This window comes from Ctenocephalides felis, unplaced genomic scaffold (genome assembly GCF_003426905.1).
Source record: "Ctenocephalides felis isolate EL2017-DRISC unplaced genomic scaffold, ASM342690v1 CF-g0.4_SCAFFOLD_00845, whole genome shotgun sequence".
Taxonomy (NCBI): Eukaryota; Metazoa; Arthropoda; class Insecta; order Siphonaptera; family Pulicidae; genus Ctenocephalides; species Ctenocephalides felis.
In genome coordinates this window covers 3,695,343-3,708,332 of record NW_020536999.1, presented here as the reverse complement: position 1 = coordinate 3,708,332, position 12,990 = coordinate 3,695,343, and the positions used below count along the sequence as shown (strand labels likewise).

General features: G+C 31.0%; 1 protein-coding gene across 1 annotated transcript in view; it reads left to right on the top strand.

The window, feature by feature from the left end:
- Positions 1-1,371: 1,371 nt before the first annotated feature.
- Positions 1,372-12,990, top strand: part of LOC113363912 (protein transport protein Sec16A-like) — a 37,606-nt gene continuing 25,987 nt past the window's right edge. The window contains exon 1 of the mRNA XM_026606396.1: positions 1,372-1,480. The gene's annotated coding sequence lies outside the window, so the exon portion shown is untranslated. The remainder of the gene's footprint in view (positions 1,481-12,990) is intronic.

Here is a 12,990-nt window from a genome sequence, read left to right as displayed (position 1 = left end):
GTAATAATAGTAAGAGGACTTATTACATTGTTACTTGATAGTATTAGTACTTTATTAGTAACTAGCTGACCCAACAGACGTTGTCCTATACCCATGCCTAAAAAATCAAATTTTTTAAAAATCTATACTGGTATTTACTGTTTAGTTAATAATAATCATTAATGTTTTTACACTACAATCTATACCGAAATGTATGTACAATTTCTACACTTAAATTTCATCACAACATGTTACATATATCAAACAGATAAATATCGAAATATGGTTATTAACATTGTATATAAATAATTTTACACAACATTTTTTAGAACAAATTTATCTTTAATATATCAATTAACGGGATATACAATATTTTTTGTCAGACCAGGAGGTGCATAAATAATTAAATTGTTTGTACTTCTAACTCTCGAGTAAGCCACATCTAGTTAATAGCATATTAGACCATGACTAAAACGTGCATTTTTTAAGTTAATTTTGCAAAATAACTGTAAATAATTAACTGTATATAACCGATTGGCGTATAATAAATAAATAAATAAATAAAATAAGTTCATTGCCTGCTCTTGTGACTTGGAGTTCCGTCTAACAATTTATATGGTTTTTTTTAGATAAATATCGAATAGTGTGGCTTATTGCTCAAACCTAACTGTACTTTGCATTTGAACAATTGAATATTCACACAAATTTCATACTCCAGACTAAACCGTAAAAGAATGAAAACACTCTATTTGGATAAAAGATGCAGTATAAAATTACGAATAAAATGATATATAAATCGATAAGTATGTTCATATAATTTTCTCGAGATTTTCTAGTTTTCTTTGAATTTTACTACTGCAACTCGCCTGTAGGCCACACTGTCAGGAATTCGAAGTTGCAAAACATGGGAAAAAATCTAAGAATTTTGAGACCTTTCTAACGATGTATAAAACTTTGTTTTCTTTAGAGAAATATCGAATAGTGTTAATTGTGAACTATTGAATATTCACACAAATTGCTTTCTACAATCCAAACCGTAAAAGATACAAAAAAACTTTGTTCGGACGAAAGATGCAGATTAAAATTACGAATAAAATGATACATGAAACGTTAAGTGATTCTACGTTTAAGTTAGAAAACGTTTGTATGAGAAAAAGAAAAGGGCTGTTTTTAGGGTTTTCCGGCAATTATTCGATTTTTTCTCGCCATAAGAACCATCCTTGGACATCAACAAACATTTTAAAAAAAGAATTGGCCAAATTGGTCCAAGCGTTGTTGAGTTATGCGCTTACCAACACATTTTGCGATCCATTTTTATATTTAAGATAGGACTTATTGCTTATAATATTATTTAATATTGGCAATTATATATTTTTATTTTGTTTTAGATGCTACTCAGATTTTAGATCATCAAAATACTACTGAACCGATCAATCAAACTTATGCTTCTCCTACGGAACAGGAGTCTTATTGGACTCACCAGCAGACTTATCAGCTTGATGTAAGTTTTTAATATCTTTTATATAATTTTGAGTGTCAGTTTTTCTCAAAACAAAAGCACAATTTTGTAATTATAAAATAGACATTTGACTACATGGACTGCTAGTCCTCGTATGTTTTCCGTTGTATATAGTGCTCAACTGTGACGTCACATGTCTGAGCAAACATTGCCGACGACAATCGCGGAATCTCCCTCATATGTTACGTGCCTAACATAGACCTTATAATATATAAACAGGTGCATTCGATTTTATGTACATTAGTAATATTATCATTTCTTACAAAATTATCAGTCATCAGAATTACCATTATATCATTATATGACATATGACATTTTATCACTCGGGAGAGTCCGCGATTGTCGTCGGCAATGTTCGCTCAGACGTGTGACGTCACAGTTCACTTCTATGTTTGAGCACTTATTTTGAGCTCGATTAGCAGTCCATGTAGTATAAGGTCTATGATTTTATAGTTTCAAAAAAATGCATGTTCCAAAATTTCTAGATTTATTTTTGAGAACGACTTTAATAAACTAGCTGTTAGTGTCATTTAGCCTTAAGGCAAATTGCATGAACTTTCTGCCATGTGTAAATCATAAGAAATCAATATATTAATTTCTGCTTGATTTAGAGTTGTGTAGAGCACCTTAATATAAGAAACTTTTGCAGATTAATCAATTTTGCACTATTTTTGTCCTTACACATTATTCAAAAACAAACACGTACCAAATACGTACACGGAGTATTTTCTAAAAGCGCATTAAATTTTAATTAATCTTTATAATTAAACCACTGGACTACAGCAGCCCTACAATATTTTAGTATGTTTATTACGACTATGTACTCCATCGTCATACAAAAATCACTTAAATCTTCGATAACTTTCATTTATCAATTACGAAGAAACGGCTCGGCCTATCTTTGTTCAAAATTAATCAGCACTACTCCCAAATAATATCTGGAATAGTTTTTGAATTTTTAAAATCGATTCAGAATTTTTGGCTAAAACGTGGACGGGATTTTTTTTACATTTCGCTAATATAAAGAAACGGCTCAGCCGATCGTATCATAAATATAACTAACGCTAATTAGTATCAAATTTTATCGAATGGCTTTTAATTTTTTTAAATCGTCTTAGCCGTTTTTGAAAAAAACGTCGGTTAAATGGTCATTTTTGAAACTTTGATGAATTTTTAAAATTAAACGACTTTTCGTAGGGCCGTAATATTTAAGTATGTTCTATAAGACCATGGTATCTATCGCCAAAAAAAGTTTCATAAAAATCGTCGTAATTTTTTTTAAACATTTAATTACAAGAAAACGGCCCGGCCTATTTTTACCAAAAACTAACCAATATCATTACCAACTAATATCTTTCGAACCGTTTTTGAATTTTCAAAATCTATTCAAAATTTCTGGCTAAAACGTGGACAAAAACTTTTACACTTTTATGCTCAAAAAAACGGCTCGGCCGATCGTCGTACAAGACTGAGAAATACTAGTACTTATCTAGTTACATGGAACGGCTTTGAAATTTTTAAAATCGGTGCAGCCGTTTTTGACGAAACGTCGACGAAAGGTGTAAAATCGACTTACACAAACATACTTTTCCCCAAATTCGGTCTCATTCGCTTCAGAAGGGCTTAGAACGTCGAGAAAACAGAAAATTAGCGAATCGGATCTTTTTATGAAAACGTAAACTTCTCCTTCGGAAAGAAAATAGGTTAAAAAATCAGAAAAAGTGTTAAAGAATAGCAGCAACCCTTAATAAAAATTCAAAGTTTGTTAAAGAAAAATTGATATTTTACTTAAAGTCAAAAAAACACTTTAGTAAAAACATTCACTCTCTAAGAGTGTCATGAAAATTGGTTCGATTCGATATTACTAAATAGAGAATTGTGGTAAAAGTGTGAAAATTTAGGGCGGCACGTTTTTTGTGTTTTTACGCCTTATAAAAAAATACATTAGGATAAATTGGACAAAAAAAAATAAATAAAAAAGATTTGCCAACCGATTTTTTGGCAAAACCCAGAACTTCTTTGGCTTTCATTGAAATTTAATTATTAATATCTTGAGAAGCATGTCTATTATCTCGTCGTAGTAGCAAGATTGTCGTCGCTAGTTATTGTCTATCAATGTTGTCCTTCACCTTGATGTGTAGTTAGCACATTATTTTTATATAATTTTGATTCATAAATTTCCTTTTTACTGGAAATGCAGCATAAGGAAGAAGTTTCCGATAGCGAGCAAATTAAGGAATCTAAACCAACCGAAACTACTGATCTCGAGCAAAATGAAACCGAAGTTGTAAGTAATAACCTTCGAAGAAGAAATGTCCGTAAATGTGATAAATCTCATAGCAATATTTGTACAAATTCACTAGATATTGGTCTTCCGGATAAACCTTGCATAGATAATTTCAATCCTTTATCCCATGTGCCTTACGAGCTTCCTACTGAAGATTTAAATCCTAAATTCTTTGATAATTTCTTCAATGATGTTTTACCCTACGAATTACCATCCGATGCCAATTGCATCAGACGAAAGGAAAAATCTGTATCCCCAGATAGATTTAGGCGAAATGTTATTTTGGAAACGGTAGATGCCTGGTCAAATTTAGAAGATAGATCAGAGTCTGGTGATTTAGGTCTGGGTGATGCACTTTTGTTAAAGCCTCTAGTTTTTGGTGGTACTTTTCCTATAGATGCACCTACTGATGTAGCAAAACCCAATAATAATAATGGTAGTAATAATAGTTTTAGTATGATAGTAGTGACGAGTCGGATTTGGAGCCGGAAATTTCGGATAGGAAGTTTAAGGAGATTCTAGATCAATTTAAAGCTGATGATAAAGATGATAAGGTTGATAAGGATTGTGTAGAGTATCCCAGGACTTTTGATATAGATGCTCCGTTTTGAACTTATGAGGGGTATAGTAAGATATCACGTGTATTTATGTTTCACCTGATTTTTTTTTAAAAAGAGTGCGCGTAAGGTTCACACACGATTGAGGTAAAATGTATTTGCTACTGTACAAGATGGCATTTAAGTAAAAATGAATACATCGTATAACAATTTTGAATAATGTTTATTAGTAATATGATAACACTCGTGATGCACACATTTATTAGTGTCAACCATTATGCACATTTATATAATGATAAATCATAAATTATATATTCATAGTGGCATTAAAATATGTATACTATTTAGAAACAATCATGCAATTAAAGTCATACTTAAAATATGACATGATCGGTTTGTCATTGCAATTAGCATTTAAAAATGAATCATAGAGAAATGAAGTAATTGCTGATTAATAAATTCTATAATATTCGTTCACACAGTGGATTATGTTAACAACGCCTAAACAATATTGTTTTTCGCAACTTTACTCATCATGTAATTGTGTTTGAAGAACTTCCTGTAATTAAAATTAACATACATTCATTGGCTGATGGTATTTTTTTTAACTTTTTCGCTGGCGTTAAATCTTATTCTTGAACAGCTGCAATATCTGTCTTGCCTAAAAAGTATTTTCCATTTTAATAACTTCAAATATTTATAGTAACTACGAGTAATATAGAAATAATTTCTAATCAATAAACTTATGCTTAGTACACGGCACAAATGTTTATTATTTTGAAGAACAGGGTAAAATATTCTTTTGATTCAGGCATTTTTCATGAAATCAAGATTTGTACTACGATGTAACTTTAAGATGTTTATTTATCTGTGACGATTGCCTTGTTGATATCGGTACGCATACAAACGTTGATGCCGGTACGCATACAACGACAGATCTCTATTCACATACACGACGACTATTCACAATCGACCCGTATAGAAATGATATCATCGAGAGCGAATGATGTACAGTTCGGGTGTAACGCAATTTTCGTTGCATTTGTACGGATTTACACCCTAGTCGTGCCTAAAGCAGTTTTACTTCAAAAAAATTAAAATTTTACAATTTTTTCTCGTAACTGAAAATACACGTGATGTTTGTTGGGGAGCAGGGGTTACTTTGAATATTACCACGCGTCCCCAAAGGGGAGGAGGGTTCCAAAAATCCCTACAAAATCGATCACGTGAATAATGAACGCCTTCTTACCATAATATTTCTATTTTATCGAAAAATTGACCTCTTGTCTAAATATGGTAGCTTGGGATAACAAAATGGCGATGCGTCAAAACAAAATGGCGATGCGTCCAAACAAAATGGCGCTGCGTTAAAACAAAATGGCGGAGCGTTAAAACAAAACGAGGGAAAATAGTATAAGTAAAATAAAGTAGTACAAAATACAAAAACGATATAAAAAATGAATGTAAAATGTGCTTTCAAATTAGAAAAATATTTCAAAGCTGATTTGTATGTTATAAATAAACTGTTGTATTAATATTTTATATTTTTGCTAATACACACATAGCGAGTGCTCTTAAATTATTGCAATATAGAAATAAGCCTATTAAACACCTAACTTAGTATTTTAAATTAGTCCTTTAGCTATAGTTAATATGATAAATAAATAATAAGTACATATTTAATAAATACACATTTCTTCTAACATTTTTATCATAACAACAAAAAGTATATATGGTTTTTCATATGTCAAGAGCAAACTAAACTAGCTGTAAGTGGAATTCTGTCTTGAGGCAATTATGGCATCGTGCCTTAAGGCAAATTGCTGGAACTTCCCGTACCGTAACGAAATGTTCGTGGAATACTGAATGTTTTCAAATAGATTATTATAAATATTGTAAAATTGTCTAATATTTATAAGAATTATATAAACTGAATTGCAGAGTTGAAATTATTTGTAAAGTATATTAGTACTATAGTCAGAATTAAAATAAAATCTGAAATATTTTCGATATAAAAAAAACTAAAAAAAAAAAAAATTGGAACAAAATTTTTTTTTCCAAAATCAATTATTTTGTTAAGACAAGCAGAAAGTTCTTTGAATCATTTAAATCGGACGCTTAGTTCCCTTAAAAATTGCCATTTTTTACATATTTAGCTCCGTATCTTCAAAATGGCTGGGCCTGCCTTTGTCAAAACTAATAAACACTTCTCCTAATCATTACTAATTGAATGTTTTTTAGATCATTCAAATCGGATACTCCGTTCTCTCAAAATTCGATTTCTATTTTCTGCACTCTTTGCTCCGTATCTCCGAAACGGCTGGACCTGCCTTTGCCAAAACTAATCAGCTCTTTTCCCTATCAATAGGAATCGAATGTTTTTAAACCATTCAAATCGGTTAATCCGTACGCCCGAAAACGTGGGCGAAAATTTGTATCCATACATACATACACACTCTCACACACACACACACACATACACACACACACACACACACATCCATTTGGTTTCTTAGGTATGCCAAAACGTTCAGAAACCTTCAAAACGTCGAGAAATGTAAAAATTTTCAATTCCGATTTTCGGCCCATTACAATAACTTACCCTACGGGAAGTTAATATGCCATGTACTTTAAACTTTAAATAAATTAACAACAAAGCATTTATTATCAAAGATATATTATTATTGAAATCTTATTTAGTTTTTTCAAAGAAGAAATTTGTTTTTTTCGTGAATTGTCCTTTTTCTGTGATTAAGATGACACACATACAGCGTCGAAACGTTTGGCATTTTTATCATATGCTATGTTCTTTAAATTTTAAACAAATTAACAACAAAGCATTTATAATCAACGATATATTAATATTGAAAGCTTATATAGTTGTTTCAACGAAGAAATTTGTTTTTTTCGTGAATTTTCTTTTTTCTCTGGTTAGGATGACACACATACTGCGTCGAAACGTTTGCTTTCAAAAGTTTCAAGAATTTATAAACATACGAGAAAGAGACAGATTGATGATGCGCGAGATAGATACAAACAGAAAGAGATAGACAGACGGAAGGCAAAATAGATAGAAAGAGAAGGAGATAGATAGATGGAGAATAAAATAGATATAGAGAAAGAGATAGATAGATGAAGAGAAAAATAGACAGAAAGGGAAAGAGATGGATATATGGAGCGCGAGATAGATAGAAAGAGATGGAGATAGATATCAGAAAGGAGATAGATAGAGAGAAAGCAAGATAGATAGATGGAAAGCGAGATAGATATAGAGATGGAAAAAGATAGGGACATAAGTATAGAGTGAGAAAGAGTTGCGTAATTTATGGACGTCTTCTCCTTGATTTTGTATGTTTTTTCTTTTGGTTTAATATTTTTCAGATCACTCTTCATTATTGTTAGATATTGAAAATATTGTAAATGCATTATTAGAGTACAATTGTTTATAACAAAATGTGATATTAGATTTGGTAATAAATGTCAATTATTTATTGCAAACCGGTTGATTGATTTATTTTGTGTTGGTTTTGTTTTTGTTTCTTACATTTTTTTCATGATTTTTTAAACCTTTGCATGTATATGGACACCACCAAATCTCACATCACAGAGACTTTTCCAAAAAATTTAAATTAATTGAAAAATTAAGCAAGTTTAAAATATTGATTGTATATTAAAAAGAGATTTAATATTTTCATTATTGTTTGTTTTTGTGTTGCTCAATTTTTTGGTATAATTTTTTTAATTTTAAACGTTTTCAAATATATTATTACAAATACTGTAACTTACATTAATTATGCTATATTTTGTTATATCTCAGCTAATCAAATGTAAATCATAAATCATAAATCAATTTATCTCCAGAACATTAACAATCGTCATTTCATTTCGAATTCAATTTAAAAAAAAAATAGTTGCCTAGTTTATACAAAAATTGAATAAGTGCTCCTATAGTCACAGTCTAAACGCATTTGCAAATAATTCTGTGCGACATCTTCACTTATGCTGTGCTTGGCGGCATTTTCATATTTTTCAATAGTTTTCACGAAATTGAAAAAGTGCTCCAGTAGTACATAAACAGTCTAAACGCATTTGTGTAAACATTTGTACCAGAGTGGCGCTTAGCCTGGGTAATTTTTTGAATTTTTAATCCAAAATTACAAAAATATTTTATGGAAATTAAAAAAAGATGTAATAATTTTTTATTCTCAAAAGCAATTGTTTTATCAATACAAGCAGAAAGTTCTTTAGATCATTCGAATCGGACGCTTAGTTCTCTCAAAAACTACCATTTTTTGCACATTTAGCTTTGTATTTCCGAAACGACTGGACCTGCCTTTGCCAAAAACTAATCACCACTTCTCCCCATCATTACAAATTGAATGCTTTTTGGATCATTCAAATCGGATGCTTTATTCTGTCAAAAACTCGATTTTTATTTTCTGCACTTTTTGCTCCGTATCTCCATAACAATTGGACCTATCTTTGCCAAAAACTAATCACCACTTCTCCCTATCAATAGGGATCGATTTTTTTTTAAACCATTTAAGTCGGTTGATCCGTACGCCCGAAAACGTGGACGAAATATTGTATCCATACACACAAACACACATCCATTTTTTCTGAGGTATGCCAAAATGTTCAGAAACCTTCAAAACTTAATGTAAGAAGAAAAGTAAGGAAGAAATGTAAAAATTTTCAATTTCGATTTTTGGACTATTACAACAACTTACCCTACGGGAAGTTAATTTAAAAATAAACCTTTTTTTTAAATATAACTAATGATATAATCTTGTATATTCCGTCTCAGGACACCAGTCAATAACTTATAATTAGTAATAATTTACCAAGTTTACCAGTTAATAATTAGTAATATGAAGTTTGTTCAATAATAATTTTAAAAAATCTTTCAGGAATTGACTTGATTCAAGAAATCAAATTTTTTATTCAAATTGACAAAACTTGCAATTTATTTTTAACTTCCCGAAGGAGAAGAGAGGTATATCACTGCATTACCCAATTTTTATCTGTCATATTTTTTTTATCAGCAACCAACTCAGAGCATGCCCCAAATATCGATGCCAAATTCGTCCCCTGGTGCAGGAGCACCAAAGAAAAATTTCATGGACCACGATCCCTTCACCGGAGAAGACTTTTCCTCAAAAAGTTCCAAAGTCGAAGATTCCACTGATGGAGGTAAAAAAGACAGAAAAATTTCCGACGGGAGCAACTCTGGCGGCAAACAGACCGCCAGTGGCGGCGGAGGCTCTGGCTGGTTCGGGGGCATCTGGAACAGACTGTCGATGAAGCCGAAGAATCAGATGATTTTGCCTGATGATAAAAACCCAGCGGTAAGGAGAATGAAAATATAAATAGTAGTTTTTTTTAACCAACTAGCTGACCCGGCAAACGTTGTTTTGCTAAGTAGGGTATATTCAAAACAATTTCTAGAGAATCACAAATATTAATACTTTAAGTGTATACGGATGTGTTGTTTGAATGCTATATACAATGAGGTATTATAAAAACAATAAACCCCATTAGTTTGTCTATATTTTGTCTGTAAGTTTTATACACTTTCCATACAAAACATGGTATAATCTAATTCAAGTCTTTTTTGGTCTTTCGACTTATTGATTACGTTCTAAGTCTTTCAGATTCTTTTTGCATTCTGGATTTTGTGTATAATTGTAAATAATACTACTGAGCTTATACAAAATTTTCAAATTTATGCGAGGAGATATAGAAAATGAATTAAGTATTTTTTCTTTGACCTGCTTTTTGAAAAGTTTCAAGTAACATTCCATGAATTAAAGTAAATTTATTAAAAAGTATATATGTATAGCAGGGCGAGACACAAAGGTCCAATTTGACTTTGAGCAAATATTAATTATATTATAAAAATCAAACCAATTATATCAGAACAAATGACACAATTCAAACGAACAATTATCTGACTACGTTCAGTAAAACTGCCAGCTACTTCATCATTGTAAAATGTGCTTTTTTGATGTCTATCAAAAAATTGTCATCTAGACCTTTTTACGGAGTAACTTGAAACGGCCAAGTGGCAAACAGGTTTAATGTCTTATTTTAATTTTAAAGGTATTTTATAAAATAATTACATTTTTAACTAATGCTAAAAAACTACCAACAGAAGAAAATACTTTTATTATGGATTTTCAAAGATTACTGTTTATCTCCCGATAGCAGTCATGAGAATCAAGGTTAAAGCTGGTTATACATCTTTTTACCTCTACTTTCAAATATTTTTGTTAAACAATGCTTAACTTTACTGGTTTTTGACATATCTTACATATTTTGACATACCAGTGGTGGACCTTTTTAACCCCGGACCTTCATATATTACTATCTATTCTTCGATAAATTCTTGGAAATTATAACTGGGAAAATGTTATTCGACAAAATGTCCCTTTGATCGATACCAAATTTAGGTTCTGAATTTAAATAACATAAATAAAAAATAATATAACCTGGAAAATGTTTTATAAATACCAATGAGTATATAATTATACAAATGAGATCTTTCAGAGCACCGTGTTTGAGAAAAATATGCCAAAAAGTGCATTTTCATATTAACATTTCAAAAAAGTTGATATTTTGAGTTTCTAGTAACACTTACGAAACGTTTAATAACGTTATTGTATATAAATGAAACTACGAAGAAAACTACTTACTACAATTTAATCATAATTAAATAATTTTTACGCAGAACATCCTATTAAGAGTAATTGAACATCTTTTGCCAAAAACGTTTGACATTTGACGTATTAGCCACCGTCCATTGTTTTATTTAAATTACGCTTCTACAAAAATGTTCAAATTAAAAATGTAAATTTCCTACGCGATTTTGAAATAATATCTCACCTTTCCGACAACATACTGATTGGCAAGAATTTTTCAAGAGTAAGACTGGCCAAATCGGTTTAGCCGTTTTTGAGTTTTAGCGGATCATTTTATCGAGAGCTCCATTTTATATATATAAGACATTATCTTTTCTAGATCGTTTGGGATCCTGTGAAGAAAAAGTGGATAAATTCAGAAGGCGGCGAAGACAAATCGAACGGGGACCTCAAACCGCCTCCGAAATTAGCAGATTTGATGCCTTCTCCTCAACCTCAACCACAACCACAAACTCAGTTGAATGAACCTCAAAACTCTATTCCTCAAATTAATTATCCTCCTCAATCACCTTTGATGATGAATACTGGAAATGGTAGCAACGGGGTTAAGGAAGAAGTGGTTAAGGCTGAGAATAAGACTCCTTCTTTGCAGTCGAACATGTACAAGATGCAGAGGAATAGAAGTAAGTGGAAATAGACGGATGAATATATATATATATATATATATATATATATATATATATATATATATACTAGATGTCCCGACAGACGTTGTCCTGCATCCATGTTACAATTTTTTAATATAATATACTAATATTTACCGTTTACCTAAAAATAATAATGCATGTTTTTTAAATTACTTTTCACGCCAAAATGCATATATGTACATTTATAATATGAGCGATGTTAAATGTAGAACTGCTTTAAATAATATGATGAGTCTAAATTCTCACACTATATTGGAAATTGAAGTCTTTTAAACGGTTTAACATAACCATAACCATAACATAACACTGGTAATTCATGTTGGATTAAATTAATTTAATTTTTAATTATTTAAGATATCTAAAATTGTATTTTAAACTTCTCTTAATCGATATCGTGAGGGCCGAATTGTATGTATTCATCTTTAATTTCCCATTTGTTGTTATAAAGTAAAATTTTTACGAATTTTAAAAATATTATGGAAAGATTACTAAAAGTTGCAAAGAAATTATATATTGAAAAAAAAAACTATATTGAAAATTTAATAACCGAATCCTGTGTTGGCGCCCCCTAAGGCGTGCGCTCGTATTTTTTGCTTGCATCGCATTAAAGGTAGGACCGGCCCTGACTAATACTTAATTTCATATTTTAAGTGAATTAATTTGTCATATCTTGTTCATATGTGTATCATTCAATCTGCCATACATATACTGTGGTGTGGCCTTGATTCGATCAGTAGACCACACGGATGGCTGGTATTCGTGGACTGTATATGGAAACTAAAAACGTTCTTCTTCTATGATAATAACAAACTAATAAATGACCTCACTTTGGCCAATAAAAGGAAACTCAACAAAACTTCTAAACTCGACTGACTCGGAAGGAAACTCGAAACTGAACCAAAGAAAGAAAGCAAGCTGTAAGCGTACTGATAACGCACTGGTGGTCGAATTGAATACGGAACTAGATAGCATCCGAACTGAAAATGCACTGGAAGCGAAGTGAACTGGAAATCAACTCAAATAGAAAGAATAGACCACGTGTCGGAAGTCATAGGTCAAAGTTTTGGAAGGAAAGAGACAGGTAGTCTGGATTAGAAAGGAACAAATCGGTTGACATATTGTAACCCCGAGATGGCGACTATATTATTATTATCGACGCATGTAATAGTCAGTGGCGTCACCATACTGTATTTTATATTATTTTAATTTCTGGCACATCTCAGCTGCTTTTCGGCAATAATTATGTAGACATTTCGTTTATCTTATTCATAATCATAAATTTATTATACATATTCTAACA